The sequence below is a fragment of the Pristiophorus japonicus genome, chromosome 13 (assembly GCF_044704955.1).
Source record: "Pristiophorus japonicus isolate sPriJap1 chromosome 13, sPriJap1.hap1, whole genome shotgun sequence".
NCBI lineage: Eukaryota > Metazoa > Chordata > Chondrichthyes > Pristiophoridae > Pristiophorus > Pristiophorus japonicus.
In genome coordinates, this window is record NC_091989.1 from 120103801 (window position 1) to 120122273 (window position 18473).

Sequence of the window (18473 nt, forward strand, 5' to 3'; positions counted from 1 at the left end):
CATTCTAAGTTAGTTTGGAGTAAGTTTTCACTGCCGAAACTTTGAAAACAGGCGTAAGTGGCCGGACACGCCCCCTTTTGAAAAAAAAATTCTGTCCCAAAGTGAAACTGTTCTAACTGACTAAAACTGGAGCAAACTAAATGCCGAGAATTTGAATTTCTAAGATACTCCATTCTACACCAGTTGCTCCAAAAAATCAGGAGCAACTGAGGCCGAAACTTGGGCCCAATGTCTCACCAGGTTTTAGGTACACTGGTTGGGTGTCATCTCCTTGATTTTAGTTTGGTCCTAATTATCCTCTCTACATCAGACATGGATTTTCTCCTTTAAAGATGGGTTGGCTTAAAATCATATGTGCTTGTTATTCATGTGTTTATAAACCTGATCCCCTCTATCATTTAAAGAAAAATCCACTTTTGATTTAGCTTTTTTTTTTCTTGATTTTATATTATTATATTGTATTGACTTCCTTTCTGAAATAGGATAGCCAGGAACCGTTCATTTTTCTTTACCATTCAGTAATGGAGCATTGACATTTATGCAATAACTTTTTTTCAAGTAATAAACTTGGTAAGTGATTCCTAATCAGTTGCTTATTGGCTGTCTCCAGCTTTGTACCTGCAAATGGTTTTGTATAGTTGTATCCAAAAACAGATTTGTGACATCAAGATTTTACCAGTGTATTTGATTGGTAAATGATTCCCCTTTCATATATCATGATGGGAACGTGCCATTTTTAAAAGATGCTACATTTATACTAAAAATTGGATCAATGTCTTGTGTATTTTACATAATTGTAATTAAACACAGCCACAAGCAGGAAAAGTTGATTTTTCTGATTTCTGAAGAGGATCATCTCTCAGCATTCTTATTGCAAGGTATAGAAAATACACAAGAAGGGATTTATGTGGGAAAGTATCGACATGTTCTTTTTAAGTTGCTATTTTCTACATGCCCTAATTCTCTTCAGGAACAAGAACAGTACTCAAAATAGTTGCATTCAATTTCTCTAATTTTTTCTAAAATCCCGAACACGGTACCATTGTACATATTCACTTTTCTGATGGAACTGAATGGGTTCATTGAATGAGCGAATCAAAAATAAAGGCTAATGACTTCTCCAAAGAGCACTAGGAGCCAGAAATGTAAGGTTTCTGACGAAGGGTATCATAACCTGAAACGTTAACCCTATGTTCCTTTCTCTGCAGATGCTGCCGATTCTGCTGAATGCTTCCAGCATTTTCTGTTTTTAATTCCGATTTCCAGCACTACAATTAGTTGCTTTTTGCTTCATTGTTTAATTCACTGCCACTTCTCTTCCAAGAATGCCCACCTTGAAGAAGTTCTTCTCTGCTCTTTTCAATGTGATTTTCATTTGTCTCTTTTGCCCTGTTCACCTTGAAGCATTAATCCTACCTTCCTCGCTCCACAGACACGGCCTGATCTTCTGAGTGTTTCTCCTATTTTCTGTTTTTATTCAAGGAGAACTAAATAAAGAGTAGGGCCTATTAGAGACCATAAAGGTAATCTGTGTTTGGAGGCAGAAGACATGGGTATGGCTTTTAATGAATACTTTGCGTTTGTTTATATCAAAGAGAGGGGCGATACAATCAGGGAGGAGGAATGTGAAATATTAGATAGAAACATAGAAATTAGGTGCAGGAGCAGGCCATTCGGCCTTTCAAGCCTGCACCGCCATTCAATAAGATCATGGCTGATCATTCAATCTCAGTACCTATGAAATAAACATAGTGATAGAGGAAGTATTAAGGGGTTTAGCAGCTTTGAAAGTGGATAAATCCCCAGGCCTGGATGAAATGTATCCCAGGCTGTTAAGAGAAGCAAAAGAGCAGAGACTCTGACCATCATTTTCCAATCTTCTCTGGCTACAGGTGTGGTGCCGGAGGACTGCTAACGTGGTACATTTGTTTAAAAAGGGAGAAAGGGATAGACCGAGTAATTACAGGCCAGTCAGCCTAACCTCGGTGGTAGTAAAATTATTGGAAAAAATTCTGATGGACAGGATAAATCTTCATTTAGAAAGACACAGATTAATCCAGGACAGCCAGCATGGATTTCTTATGGGGAGGTCGCATCTGACTAACTTGTTTGAATTTTTTGAGGAGCTGACAAGGTGGGTAGTGTGTTTGATGTAGTGTATATGGATTATAGCAAGGCTTTTGATAAGGTCCCACATGGCAGACTGGTCACGAAAATAAAAGCCCATGGGATCCAGGGCAAAGTGGCAAGTTGGATCCAAAATTGGCTTCGAGGCAGGAAGCAAAGGGTAATGGTTGATGGGTGTTTTTGTGACTGGAAGGATATTTCCAGTGGGGTTCTGTACTAGGTCCCTTGCTTTTTGTGGTATATATCAATGATGTAGACTTGAATGTAGGGGGTAAGATTAAGAAGTTTGCTAAAATTGGCTATGTGGTTGATAATGAAGAAGAAAGCTGTAGACTGCAGGAAGATATCAATGCACTGGTCAGATGGGCAGAACTGTGGCAAATGGAATTCAATCCATAAAATTGTGAGGTGGATGGCTAAGAAGGCAAGGGAATACACATTAACTGCTAAGATACTGAAGTGTAGAGGAACAAAGGGATCTTGGCGTGCATGTCCACAGATCCCTGAAGGTAGATAAAAGTGGTTAAAAAGGCATAAAACCAGGTGTAAAACACTGGTTAGGCTACCGCTGGAGTACTGCGTGCAGTTGTGTTCACCACATTACAGGAAAGATGTAATTGCACTAGAGAGGGTACAGAGGAGATTTACGAGAATGTTGCCTGGACTGGAGAATATTAGCTATGAGGAAAGATTGGATAGGCTGGGTTTGTTTTCTTTGGAACAGAGGAGGCTGAGGGGAGATCTTATTGAGGTGTATAACATTTTGAGGGACCTAGATAGAGTGGATAGGAAGGATCTATTTCCCTTAGCAGAGGGGTCAACAACCAGGGGGCATAGTTTTAAAGTAATTGGTAGATGGTTTAGAGGGGATTTGAGGGGAAATTTCTTCACCCAGAGGGTGGTGGGGTCTGGAACTCACTGTCTAAAAGGTAGAGGCAGAAACCTTCACCACATTTTAAAAAGTACTTGGATGTGCACTTGAAGTGCCATAACCTGCAGGGTTATGGATCAAGAGCTTGAAAGTAGGATTAGGCTGGATAGTTCTTTGTTGGCCGGCACGGACAAAATGGGCTGAAATGGCCACCTTCCGTGCTGTAAATTTCTATGATTCAATGATTCTTTGAACCTGAGTCCTTCGAAACACAATGCCTGAGCATTGTTTAATAAAAATGTCATCACTGGCTAGCAACTTTTCATTAATTGAGACAACTTGTGCTGAGAAAACACTTCAACTCTGAATCTATCCCTGACAGTATAATGGAGATTGGAAGCTCTCAGTTTGAGAAACCATGACTACAATGAAGAATTTCATTCTAAATGTCTTGAGCACATAATCTGGGATGCTATTTCACTGCAGTGCTGAGGGAGTGCTGGATTGTCAGAAGTGCCGTCTTTCAGATGAAACCGAGGCCCCGTTTGCCTGTTCAGGTGGATGTGAAAGATTGTAGCATTGTTTGAAGAAGAGCAGGGAAGTCTCCTGGTTCCTTGCCAACATTCTTTCCTCAATCAACACCACCAAAAGCAGGTTATTTAATCAATGATCTCATTTGCTGTTTGGGGGACCATGTGCACAATTTGGCGGCCACAGTTGCCAACATGTCAAGTGACTAAACCTGAAAAATAATCCATTGGTTGTTATATGCTTTGGGACTTCCTGAAGACAAGATAAGGCACGATATAAATGCATATAAGTTCTCTTTTATCTTTTCTTTCTTGCCTTTTCTCCAACTTTACTCTTGTTTTCTGCTATTGTGTACCATGCTACTTATAGGTGCAACCACAAGGTACTACTCCAAGCTATTGGCATTCTTACATTCTGAAAGGGACCCCTTTCAACAGCTCCACAAATTTATTGGCATAGCGTTCAGTACAGAAAATCACAAGTGGGCTTTGGAACTGGACTATGTCTTGGTTCAAAAAAGAGTCTTCTAATTTTAAAATACCGTATATACTCGCGTATCCTGCGATCTCGCGTATCATGCGACCCCTAAATTTTCGTCCCCAAAACATGATTTTATCATATATCTCATGTATCATGCGAGTCACTTTTTTGAGATCGAATACAGACCTTAACATGAAACATCGAGTGGATTCCGCTGTGAAAGCTGTTCGCGAATCGAACACCGATACAGCAATCGTTCCAGCTGGCTTGACTAGCGTCGTTCAGCCACAGCCTCTACTGTGTTTGCGGGTAAAAGAAGCATGGGCTGAGATAGATGGAGCCTCTAATAATGCAGCAAACTTCAGAGGGAGTTGTGGGTGGCGATCTCTAGACCACAACAAAGTTACAGTACAAGCGACAATAGAGGCTGCAATCCAGCCCAGGAGATACCTGCCGAGATTCAGCGTGGATACGGTCTGCTTAACAGCCTAACAGCCTAATCTTGGCCAGCACTTCACACCCGCAAATTTTGTATCTCGCGTATCATGCGACCCCCCAAATTTAGGTTACAATTTAGGTCTTCAAAAGTCGCATGATACGCGAGTATATATGGTAACTGAGTAATATTAAAGTATAATTCAAATTCACAAGTATTCCAATGATAGTACTGTAAACAATAACATATGTGAACAGGTCATGATAGTCATTTGCTACATTGTCTCTTATGAGTGAAGAATGTAAACTCAGATTGTAGATTGCAAATGGGGTAGTAAAGATAGTTTGCCAATTGCCTCCCCAAATGCTATTCTGCAGATACAGGTGTTATCGTCTTGCAAGCAGAATGCTGCGAAAATAATAATGGGCATATACAGATCGAGCACGGCCTCCCCTGCTTGTAAATTTAATCAAATCTCTTTGTGTACTTAGTGTATATTTATGTTCTATTGAGAGATTATAGACCATATCAATGTTATGTTTCTTAGAGGTTAATGAGAGTTTCTGTAAGTAAATGATAGCACTGAGTCAGTTCAATAGATAAGAAGTTTATTTCCCTATTCAAAAAAATATATACAGCATCCTACAAGACACATCTCTGTAGTCTTAAGGTTTTGAAGCATCCAGAACAATTTCATGTTTTATGGCATATTCTTTTCTTCCTCCTCGCCTCTCAAAGATTTGGGAATGTAGGAGATGGCTGGCTTGGTGCATTACTTTGTATACATCAAATGGAATAATGTTTCATTTCTAATTGCAGTGTGATCCAAGATAACCATAAAATATCCTAAATGTACAAGAGGGACTACGTAGTTTGCAAATGCTATCTGAAATCTGATTTAGTGTTTTGTCCCATGATCTGTCCTGCCCCATTCTTATAGTCTGCTGAGGTTCTATTTAATAGTGGTTCAGTGCTGTGCAGTTGGTAAGTAACTGCAGTGCTGCTTTTCTGGCAGTTATCTTCTTGTGGTAATAGGTTAAAACAGCATATGAACACACTCCAGTTTATGGCCGACATAACTGGATGAGCCAGTATCCTAGGTGTGTAACTGACATGGTCACTATCCTGGTGGAGAGAAGACTGGAGTAGCTGGAGCCACTTCCAAGGTGCTCAACCATGGGGCTGAATTTTCGCCACCATTCTGCACTGTTTTTTTTGGCCTACGCTGTTTTTTTGTAGCAGACTAAAATCTAAGTTTCGCAAAAGTTTCTGTGCCATCCTAAACTACTTGCTGCCGATTTTTTTTTTTAGTTCCCGATTTTTTTTTTTGACGTCACTGGGGCTGCTAACTGCGCCATTTCTGGCCATTTAAGTGAGTTTAGCCAAGTAGGATTTTTTCAGAAATGGCGCAGAGAAGACGTAATTGTTTTAGCTGAGCTGAAGAAATGGCGCGGGGGGGCCTTTCAGCCCGGGATAGCACCAGCACGGCGCCTGGGGCGGGGGACCTTTCAGCCCGGGATAACAGTGGCACCAGGCGGGGGGGGGGAAGGGGGCCTTTCGGCCCGGGATAGCATCGGCAGGGGGGCAAGGGGCCATTCGGCTCGGGATAGCAGCGACACAGGCACCTGGGGCAGAGGGCCTATTGGCACGGGATAGCAGCGGCACCGGCGGGGTGGGGTCATTCGGCCCAGGATAGCACTGGCAGAGGGCGGGGGAGGGGGCATTCGGCCCGGAATAGCACCAGCACCAGTAGGGGGCCATTCTACCCGGAATAGCAGCGGCACCGGGAGTGGGGGGCCTTTCGGTCCATGATAGCAGCGGCACCGGGGTTCTACATAAAAGCGGTAACTTAATGTGTGATTGTGTGTGGAATTACTTTAATTTTATTCTGACGAAGGGTCATCGACCCGAAACGTTAACTCTGTTTTTCTTTCCACAGATGCTGCCTGACTCACTGAGATTTCCATAATTTTCTGTTTTTATTTCCGATTCCAGCATCCACAGTATTTTGTTTTTGTATTCATTTTATTAGGCCTGTTTCATCTAAAATTAAAGAAATAAATATTGCAGAGTATGATAGTTTGTCACTACAATCTTCCAATAAACAGAAGTGAAAAGATCTTGGCAATGCTAATATGTACCTGCATCTGTCTTGCTGCATCTTGTAGCCTCAGCCCTTCAACCTGAGTTTTTCAGTGCAGACCTTCAGCTCCACCCACAGAGCTTAAGCACAATCTGCGCTGCTCCAAAATGAGAGGTTATGCCGGCGAAACTTGGAACTTTTTTTTGGCGCAGTCAGCCACTAAAAAAATCAGACGTACCTCTACAACTGCGCCAAAAATCGATCATGTGGAAAATTGGCGCATGGTTTGGTTGCCTCAAACCTGTCTGGCTAACTTGCATTTGTTTTTTGCCATCATAGCATTAAATAACCAGAGCAGAGTCTTCTATTCAATTAGATTTTTTGTCTCATGGCAATACAATTGTGTATTGTATAAATTGTGTCAAGTGACCACGCATGAGTCATTAACCTACTCACTACTTTCTTGCTGTGCTGTATGTTTTCTGGTATTGGAATGCTGTTGAAGCTGGTGGGGTCTCTGTTGGATCTTTGGCTTCTTTTTCACTTAAACCATCACTGGACTACAGTTCCTGCTGTTTGATCAACTTTCAAAAAGTAGAATACCATGTTTGAGCAGCAGTTTGACCTCTCCACTACTGAGGCCCAGACACAAGCACATGTTCTTTATTCACAGTTACAGTTCTGCTTTTAAAAAAAAAAGTGAAGCCTTGCCCATAGAGGTGGATTTTAATCTCCATTTTATATGTATTTTTCCCCCTTGCTACACCTTTTTAAAAGGTCCCGCAGTAATTTTATTTGGGGTAGAAATTCGGCTTGAGCGGTTGTGCAAAACGAGGTGTCGTATCGGTGATACAGCCTCAGAGATTTCAACCTCCATTTCAATTCTTCATGTTCTCTCTCCTCTGAGTTTACTAGCCTCCTATTCTCCCTTAAATCTCTTCCTCCATGTCAACTCCCCAAACCATGTTCACGGCCAGCCCCTCGACCTTGCCATCTCTCGTGGCCTCGATGCTCCCATTGAGTCATTCGCAGATAAGGCCATCTCTGACCACTTTCTTGTATTGCGCTCCACCCATATCCCCCTTCCACCCCCCAAACCTACTTCCTTCTGTGTCCACTCCTGGAAAAAACTCTCTCCCGACTCTTACAACTTCACATAAACTCCCAACTGTCCAGCCTTTGGCCCTCCATTCACCATGACATTTCTGCAGCTACCGATCTGCTCAGTCACACCCTCACCACCACCTTTGATGCCCTAGTCCCTGTTAAAACAATTACTCTCTCTCGCCCTGGCTGTTTCCCCTGGTAAAGCTCGGATTTTCGTTCCCTTAAGTCCAAGAGATGCAGAGTTGAACGGATATGGCGGACAACTGGTTTTGCCATTTACCGCCAGATCTGGCTGGACCATATAAAGCACTCTTCTGTCAAAATTGCTCTCTATTCCAGAATCATTCTGGAATTTAAAGATAAACCCAGGCTTCCATTCTCCACTGCTAACCGTCTTTTTAAACCCCTCTCCCCAGTCTCCACCTTCACCTCCGACAATGTGTGAGGAGTTCATGGACTTCTTTATCTCTAAGATTGAGACCATCCATTCGGCCGCCTCTGCCTTTTGCCTTCTTTCCCCTAGCCCACCAGGCCATACTTCCTCTAAGGATCCCCCCTGCCCCAGCCCTGACCTCACATCTTTCTTCTGTTTTTCTCTGATCTCCCCTCATGACCTTTCCGAGCTCATCCTGTCCATGCGATCCACTTCCTGCTCCCTTGACCCTAGTCCAACTAAACTGCTGACCACCCAACTTCCTTTTCTAGCTCCTATGCTCCCATGTTAGCTGACATTATTAACAGTTCACTCTCCTCAGGTACTGTCCCTCTCTTCCTCAAATCTGCTGTCATTACCCCTCTCCTCAAAAAACCAACACTTGCAAACTACCGCCTCATCTCCAACCTCCCTTTCCTCTCCAAAATCCTTGAACATGTTGTCGCCTCCCAAATCCGTGCCCATCTTTCCCGCAATTCCATGTTTGAATTCATCAAATCCAGTTTCCTCGCCTGCCACAGTACCGAAACGGCTCTCATCAAAGTCACAAATGACATACTTTGTCACTGTGACAAAGGTAAACTATCCCTCCTCGCCCTTGACTTGTCTGCAGCCTTTGACATGGTTGATCACTCTATCCTTCTCCAAAGCCTCTCCACTGGCGTCCAGCTGGGTGGGATTGCACTCGCCCGGTTCCATTCGTATCTATCTAATCGTAGCTAGAGAATCACCTGCAATGGCTTCTCTTCCCGCCCCCGCATCGTTACCTCTGGTGTCCCCAAGGATCTATCCTTGGCCCCCTCCTATTTCTCATCTACATGTTGCCCCTTGGCGACATCATCCGAAAACACAGCATCAGTTTGCACATGTACTCTGATGACACCCAGCTCTACCTCATTACCACTTCTCTTTGACGCCACCACGGTCTGTAAATTATCAGACTGCTTGGCTGGCATCCAGTTCTGGATGAGCAGAAATTTTCTCCAATTGAATATTGGGAAGACCGAAGCCGTTGTATTCGGTCCCTGCTAAAAACTCCGTTCCCTAGCCACTGACTCCATCCCTCTCCCCAACTTCTGTCTGAGGCTGAATTAGACTGTTCGCAACCTTGGTGTCTTATTTGACCCTGAAATAAGCTTCCGACCACATATCCACAGCATAACTAAGACTGCCTATTTCCACCTCTGTAACATTGCCCGTCTCTGCCCTTGCCTCAGCTCATCCGCTGCTGAAGCCCTCATCCAATGCCTTTGTTACCTCTAGACTTGATTATTCCAATGCACTCCTGGTTGGCCTCCCACATTCTACTCTACGTAAACTAGAGGTGATTCAAAACTCGGCTGCTGTGTCCTAACTCGCACCAAGTCCCGCTCACCCATCACTCCTGTGCTTGCTGACCTCCATTGGCTTCCGGTTAAGCAACACCTCGATTTCAAAATTAGCATCCTTGGTTTCAAATCGCTCCATAGTCTTGCCCCTCTCTATCTCTGTAATCTCCTCCAGCTCTACAACCCGCCGAGATGTTTGCGCTCCTCTAATTCTGCCCTTTTGAACATCCCTGATTATAATCGCTCAACCATTGGTGTTTGTGCCTTCTGTTGCCTAGGTCCCAAGCTCTGGAATTCCCTGCCTAAACCTCTCTGCCTCTCTACTGCTTTTTCCTCCTTCAAGACGCTCCTTAAAACCTACCTCTTTGACCAAGCTTTTTCTACTTGTATGGCTCAGTGTCAATTTTTAAAATCTCTTAATACTCCTGGGAAATGGGACATTTCACTACTCTAAAGGCGCTATATAAATACAAGTGTACTCCCTGCTTGATATTCAGTTCTATTTCATTCAATGAAACTGAATCTCAAGCGTGGTGTGTAACAGGCGGCTGATGCCATAAACTCCTGTTTTTTTCACTTCATCACTTTACAAAGTTTTGTAGGATGCTACCCTTTACTGATTGCTCTCTCTGTATTATTTAATTTGCTTTTTTTATTTTGTGGCTTATTTTCCTGCATTAGTGCTTATATATCTTGCAGTTAAGTGTGTTTCTTTTTCTTAAGCTGTTAAATACATATCAGTGTATTTAACAGTGCTCACCATTCTGAGAAGTGCTGTAGATATGGTTACTGAAATTGGCCTAAGTGTCCTTGAGCTGGGAAGAGAAGCAAATCAGTCATAATAATGTCTACTTGTTAGGAAGTGCGCATGTAGGGATGTCGGGAGTTTTGGGGATCTGATTGGGCTGTAATGTCTCCCTGCCTACACTTGCTGTTAAAGCCTGCACTTGAAGAATGGCCATTTGGTTGAGGTAAAGGAGGTACAGGCAACTGCAGACCCACCCCCTATATGAGTGACTTCAGATGAGAAAATTGGAGGAAAGCAGGATAGCTGAGGGGATAAACTCTGCTATTATATACTTGTAGCTGTAACCTTTGTATGGGCCAGAAGCATGAATGTAAAGAGTAAAATCTATTGTCAGTCCAAATGAAAGAAATACTGAAATTATTTTCCAGTTTAATTACTCCGGCTATTTCATTTAAAAAGCCTGTGTAGTATATAGGGGTCACCATATGGAGCCACGAAGTGGGAATTTTGTGATGTAATTCCCCGTGTGTAATGAGATCTTGGGCTTAGTCTACCAACTGAGTGCCAGGTAGGCACTTTCCCACAGAGGAGAAGGGACTGCTGGTGGAGAATGCCACATGTAGCTACTAATTGGTATTGGCAAAGATCTGCATGCAAGTTGTTTAGGACTGGTGCAATTTGTGGCGAGAGTAAGAAGGGAAAAAGATAGAAAGTAATGTGCAAAGGTTTTATCTTTCAACAGCTTTTATTATATGCGATGTACCCACATCGCTTGTGGGGTTGCATGCCTTTTGATAGAATTTATGAGTTAATTTATGCTCTGTTGAAAATACTTTTAAATAATGGCTATTGGGTGGGAATGTTGCTGCTTAACCAAATGTGGTGATGTTTTATATTCTGTGAAATGCTATTACATATATACTGGCTGGACTTTTGGTAAAGAGTTGAAATGCTGACTGAAAACAATCAGTGCAAGTCTATTTTGTGTAAACCCAGTGAACTGGTCTGAAATGATACTTTAATAATCTGGTTTTGTTTTTTTTAAAAGTTATTTATCTGTATTGACAGTGAGATGGAATATACTGCAAGCAAGGTTATCCTTGTTACGGACTGAACCAAACATGTTCCCATGGAAACAAATTGGGAAAGTTACATGCATTTGACCAATGCCAGGTATAAACAAGTGGAGTAAACCGAAGCACATTTCAGATCACGTGGTTGTTGATTTAGGCAATTTTTAAGTTGACGGCTAAGGTGCTCATTTAGTTGTAGCCATCTTCTTGACACATTAATTTATGTTTTTCGCTGCTGATGTTGGAAAATTAAAGATAATGAGAAAGTAAATACTAAAATCCACAGTGACTGGACATCTTTTGCACCTTAGTACTCTGAGGGCAGAGTTCCTAAAGGTAGGTAGCAAGGGAATGATAAGCTATTTTCCTTGCAGGAGGACAAGGAGTAAAATCTAAGATTGAGAGGCTATTGTTGAAGTTTTCTTTTATTCTTGGTATATACATTTGCTTTGCTAGATTTTATTACTCACTCGGTGCAATAGCTGATGGTCTACTGTGAATCTCTAAAGGTTGGAGATACAAAATATGAATTTACTCCACAGTTCAAGTACAGTTTTTAACCATTTTCATAGCACCAATGTGTACACGTGCTTGCTGTGCTCTGGGAGTGAGGAGAACATAAGAAATAGGAGTCATTTCTAGTCTAAAAAACTTAAAGGCAGTTTAGCAGGATGATTTCTTTTTGAACTTCACAAAATGTGAAGTCATCGGGTGTAAAATGCTGGATTAGGACCAGTTATGTATCTCGACTTGCATTACTGCAATAGGAAAACTGCTTCATAGTGGTGCAAGATGTGGAAATAGTAGATTTTGTTCCATCATTATGCTATCACAGATTTTTCAAATGTTCTAACATGGTACTGTTGTTTTGGGCAACTCTCCGCAGTTAAATTCAAGAATTACTGCAGTCCTAATAACTTGAATTGTTTGGTAAATACAGCTTTTACTTTTAATGGCATGAATGGATGTACATGTTGCTGCTGATGCCGAGTAAATACAAAAAAAGTTAGTTGTAAATACTTTAAAGTGTTTTTTATACTCCATGCCTTACCTCCCCTCTTAACCACTTTTCCTCTATTTCATTGTCTTGCTTACCTGTTATAATTGTTATTGTAAGACCCAAGCTAAGTACTACTTCTTACAACTTATCTTCAATCCTACTCTATTCAACCTTGCTGGTATTCTCCATTGTGAACCTTTGTCCTTCACTTAGGATTCCCAATTTAAAAAATACTGACTTATTCTGTTTGAGAAAGAGGATTTATAATCCTGCCAGAAATTTCTTTGGAGCTGCTGCCACTTTGCTGCCGTAAATTTGGAAGTGCTGCCGGAAACCCTACCTACGAGCATAAATGGCAGCAAAGTTACAGTGCTGGGGATGGAGCAGCCCCAGGGAAATTTCTGGCCTGTATTGTCCCATTTAATGATTTGAACCTCCTCTTCAGATGCTAGGTTCAGATGATCATTCCACTGTCTCATCATCAAATAGTATATGGTGGCTGATGATTCTCTCGGATTAAACATAAAATCCACAGTTAAAAATGGGAGATGAAAATTTTGCGGACTTAATTTTAAACTAGTGATTTTTAACATCATCTTAACGGGTCTGTAATCCCTTCTTCCAGTGGTTTTTACTGCACTTGGCAGGATTTGCTGGGAGGTGGTCAGCAAAGAGGTCTGCATGCGAATGTTGCTCCTGTTTTGATCATACGGTAAATTTACACTTTTCTTGATTTGCTTTGATGAAGTTGGCTCCTGTATAAATCAAAACTGGACTATAGAATTGTGTTCCATTTTTCAAGCTCCCAGTAAAAAAAAATCTAGATTACAAATTCCTGGTAGGTTAGCTCATTGAATGTTCTCCAATCATTATAAACTGATGTCTATGGTGGATTTTGATCACATGGCTGGTAGAGAGTTGCATAGTTGTTCTGGTATCTGGTGCATAGTAGAATTAGACTATGCTGGGAAATCATGCTCAAAGCATATATTATCAATGATCTTTAATAAAGCAATGCAAGTAGTTAACCGATTAGGATTTACTATAAATAACTAGCAGAAATTGTGTTCATTGCTACAGTATGTGTCAGCTGTGGCTCAGTGGCATTCTCTCGCCTGAGTCAGAAGGTTGTGGGTTCAAGTCCCACTCCAGCGTCTTGAGCACCAAATCTAGGCTAACACGCCAATGCAGTACTGAAGGAGTGCTGCACTGTCAGAGGTGCTGTCTTTTGGATGAGATGTTAAAGCGAGGTCCCATCTGCCCTTTCAGGTGGTGCAAAAGATTCTATGGCACTATTTGAAGAAGTGCAGAGTCTTGGCCAATATTTATCCCTCAAACAACATCACCAAAAGAGATTATCTGGTTATTATCTCATTGCTGTTTGTGGGATCTTGCTGTATGCATATTAATTGCAGCGTTTCCTACATTATAGCAGTGACTACACTTCAAAAGTATTTCATTGGCTGTAAATGCTTTGGAATATCCTGAGGCTGTGAAAGGTGCTTTATAAATGCCAGTTCTTTCTTTATAATATTTCTACATCCATGATTTTTTTTTCCTCCACCAGTTTCTCCTTCCCTCCTCTCCTGAAGATGTTGACTCCCTCACTGGATAGATACCACAGGCACCAGTTGCCCCCGAGAACTTTGCCCAGGTGGCCGATAATTATTGATGATAAACTTCAGTAATCTATTTGATCTGTGGGGGGCATCGCAGCTGAGCTGTCCTTTTCTCATCCCAACATCTGCACGTAGGAACAGGAGTAGGCTGTTCAGCCCCTGTTCATTCATATTTCCAACAGGGTTTACTGATTAGCAATCTGGAAGGGAACTCTGATGTCCAATGTTTTTTTATTTTTTGTCCTTAATGGCTTCGGTGGCCTTGGGTTATCAGGTTCCTACTACCACCCCGGTCAAGATTAATTAACTGCACCAAAGACCAAACATTAAACCCTGGGACCTTCCTTCTCCATAAGGCTCACTGTTTATTATGTAAATTCACTGCATCATCTGGGACGAGTTCCTTGTGAGTTTATCCATTGAGCATCAAATCCTCAGGAAAATAAAAACATGTAAGTAAAGGAAGGGGTGTAGAATTAAGGTAGGTGGTTAGTGAAGCATAGCAAAACTGAAAGCTTTGCACATGTCCTATAGTTTCACCCATTGAAGAACCATCAGCACTTAGTCTTGTTTAATAGGTCTTAGACTCCAAGCCATGGATCTACGGATTATAATTCAATGTCATTGGAATATATGAAACGCAAGGTGTTCTGTATATATTATGTGACATTCCAATTATCTTAATAGGGTTAATGGAGTTCCCAAGTGCGAAAAACAGGCCCTTCCAAACAAATGGATAGGAATAAAGCAATACTCTGATGGAAGCAATAAACAGATGTAATTACAGTTTATGGCCACTTCTTAATCCCACTGCAGTATTAAACCCATTCTCAAAGGTGTAATTTGGATTCACTGCATAGCTTTAAGATTTGGGGAACTTTGCTGTTTTGCAGGATCTGCAAGTCTGTCCCAATAGACTGAAAAGGAGAATCATAAAGAGGTGAGAGTTGGACATTAATTCTTTGCAGACTGCAGTATTATTTTCCGCCCCGCTTCCAATCCCTGCCATTAATTTTGTCCTGAACTGCTTTCCATTCCTTGGCTGATTTGACCTAGGAAGCCTTTGTCAAGATCATTGTAAAACCAGTTGCAGAAACTGGTTCAAATATGACAATCACCACCTCTTTCCGCACCTCCCCCCCAATGGTCAATAGCTTGTTGACACTATCGAGGCTTGTGTATGAAGAATGACCACTTGGACAAGGCGCATCAGCAAGTAGCCCAAAGCAACATAACCCAAAACGAATGCTTAATTCTGCAGGAGTAGAGGGGAAGGGAGAAATGTTAAAAAGCTCCAGAGACTGAGCTGATTCTGAACTTGACAAATACTTTACTGAAGTGAGTAATAGTGATCAGGTGGTGAGTATTATACTGGAAAATCCCTCAAAATATTTCAGTAAGATCCCATATATTACTGTTTTTTTCCCTCTCTCCATACTCTGAGTTTTACTTTTTCCAGAAGCCTCTTACCCGATGAAAAATGAAATAAGGTTTCAGTGATGTAATTGGACTCTGTCTTGTTTTATTATTTAATTAAAACCAAATGAACAAGCTACAGTGTCACACGCCCAGGAGTTTCAGTCTACTAAATTTTCTTGGAGGAGAGGAAGGGAGGAAATAGTTTGATTTGTATGGAAACAGACCAACACACAGAGGCTAATGTAAGGAAGAGGAAGCCCTCCAAGGGGATCCCATGGCCTGCGTCACCAGGACACAGTTGCTTCGCTGTTTGGCTTGATGTGTGGAGACTAAATGGACTCCACAGAGAAAGTCTTAAAAATATGATTCCTTTAACACACGTTAACAGTTCAGATCTGAGTTAGGTAATGAGCATTCGTAGTACCTTTTTACTACATTACTGGCTTTATATACATATATTTTACACCCAGGATGAGGTTGGTTTTCAATCTTGTCCATGGTGTGCAGCAGAAATGAGTAAAGGCCAGATATTCTCCCCAAGAAAGGAAAATGTTGTAGCACCTGTTTACTAAACAGCATTGGCCTTGTGGCTGGGAAATGGTGATGTATGAGAAGCTGAAAGGAATGGAAAAAAATATGAAATGGTTTGAAAATATTTCACCATTTGCTGACTTGAGTGGGTGTACAGAGCATTTGTTCCCAGGCCTTAACCTGTACTAAATTAGGAAGTGTGCACGAGTACTATGAATGCACGTGATTTTGTCTTTGGGTAAAGTGCTTTATTTCTTTCAGAATGCACTAGGTTTGGAAGAGGATGAAGGAGAAGGGGGCACAAACAGCTGTAACTTGGCATTTGTCAGTCACTTGGTTGGCACCTAACACCAGGTCTGCCAATGAACAAGCAATACCATACATTAAGCGCACGCATGTTACAAGTACTGGGCTCTGAGGAAGTGTGTGATGCAACATCAGTTGATTAACCAAAGTTTAGCAGTTATTTTATTTTTCAACCTCAAACAATGCAGTATCTATACTTTGTAATCTCTCTCTTTTTGTAAACACAATGCAGCATTGAATGATTCATTAAAGTTGTGTGTATTCTTCCCAGCCATGTGCTCCTGAGAGGTTTGGGAATTTACTGATCTGAAAAGTTCCAGTGTTACCACAGCCATAAGTTAAAGGTACCGGGTTACACTGATGGGACCTGAGTGACATCCAGTAGGAATCTGGTCATAACATCCAGATTAATGGGTTCAGGCAGATAAATGGACATCCAAGCAATATTAAAGTGATCAAATCTGTAATTTGATTGGTACTTCACATATCTAGAGGCTGTTACTAGGGGGAGATGGGAGCTGAGGAAAGATGTGAGTAGAATATATCAAATGCTGCAGCCTGTGGAACAATAAGTTGCTCAGTTCGTTTAGTGGATTTCTGTCTGCACAGGACAGTACCCTGTATCAGCACAAAGGAGCTTTTCTTCAGTCTTTTCACTCTGCTTTTTCATTTGTTTTGATCGTTATTTTTCCATACATAAATAGGGTGAGGAAACAGCTCAAAGCTCTTTTTATTTTTAAAAAAGTGCATTCAATCTGGCTTTAAGTGTCGTCTGTCCCCTGCCCAGGTCGGGGACATTGGTGGAAGTTGGGATAAATAAAGATGAGTTCAATCAAAATATCACCTTGCTTTATAGTATTTTACTGTTTCATGTATTATTTGCAGTGCAAAGACTTTGTTTTCAGTTTTTGTCAAGTATAACTCTTATTTATGCCAATATTTTGACTTGGTGCTAAACTGTAGATCTCAAAGGGTTACTGCATTTTATTCTTTGACCAATTTTCTGCGTTGCCTCTTTGCTGGGATATGGGTTCTCGGGCACCGGGCACTCTTGTGTTCCTTACCCAAGTGATTGCTATTTACATATGAACCCTGATGATGAGTGTTGGCAGGCTATGTGACTGTAGGGATGGGCAGGAATCAGCTGAGTTACACCCACCCATACCTACTTCTAGCAGGGTTCACTGGACAGTGATCAAGCAAAGAGAATCCTTGCTTTTTTAATCTCCTCACTAACATGTGCTGAAGCCAGTGATAGTGCCCCAGCTGCTGCCTGGCTTAAATTAGCTAACTCATCACAGACTAGGGTTTGAAGATAGTACCTTCTTTGTCTGTATGACTCAGCTACGCACTAGATAAACTCGTATGGCGTCAGGGGAGGAGTTACATTGACTCAGTAACAACAACATGTATTTATATTACCCCTTAACATAGCAGAATGTTCCAAGATGTTTTACAGTAGGGGTGACTCAGCATATTTTGAAGCTGCAGTTTTCAACTCAATAGCTTAGGAAGTAATGGGTCTTGGCTCCATTCTTGTTGGATCTTACTTCTGTTTATAGGAGCTAAGATTTTCAGACCCACTCATGGGTGGAGGAAGATGTTGAAGGAACCAAAGGAGAACACTCTCGCCTCTGTCAGCTGATATTGCAATGTGTTGACTATGAACAGTATAAAGAACCAGACTCCTCCTTCCCCCTTCCTCTGCTTTCCTGGGAAGGAGGGCTCTTGAATTTTGATGATTTGTTGCTGTCTTTACAAAGTTGCATTATTTTATGGTCCTCAACAGTTTAGCAGAGCTCTCTTGGGGGATGGTGGAGAGAAAATGGGAAACTGTGTGGGAGAGAAAGTTGTGGGGGTTGATTTCACTCTTGTCTTCAGGTGGGAACCCTTTGAAAATTGTGAGGCTGAACTTATCACCCCATTCCCACTGCAGATCTGCCCGCTGTCATTTTTGTTGGGGACTTTATATGGGCGGCCCAAGTGCCTGCCTGTTTTAGGTAGGACCAACTTGCAATATACAAGTCAGGGTCTTACGCTAGTTGTAAATGTCTGATGCTGTTTTGAGGTACCAATGGGTGGAGTGTGTGTGATGGGCAAGAGTGGAACTGAGTGAGGGCAGTCCCACTGAGCTGAACGTTCGAGAAAAGGCATCGGAGGAAGGTGGTGTAGTCGACTATGTCAAAAGAGGACGAGGAGGGTAATGCACCATGGTCACTGTCAGAGTTTGTCATCTGATTTTTGGGCTGTTTCAGTGCTGTGACAAGGGTGGAAACCTGATTTGTGATCCAAACGTGGAGTTGCGGGAAAGATGGGCATGGATTTGGGAGGTGACAGCATGTTCAAGGTCTTGGAAGAGGAAATGGAGAACATAACATAAG

General features: G+C 41.8%; 1 protein-coding gene across 2 annotated transcripts in view; it reads left to right on the forward strand.

Annotated features, from left to right (window-relative positions):
- ranbp10 (RAN binding protein 10) overlaps positions 1–18473 on the forward strand; it is a 190192-nt gene that overhangs the window by 35433 nt on the left and 136286 nt on the right. The gene's annotated exons all lie outside the window — the stretch shown is intronic.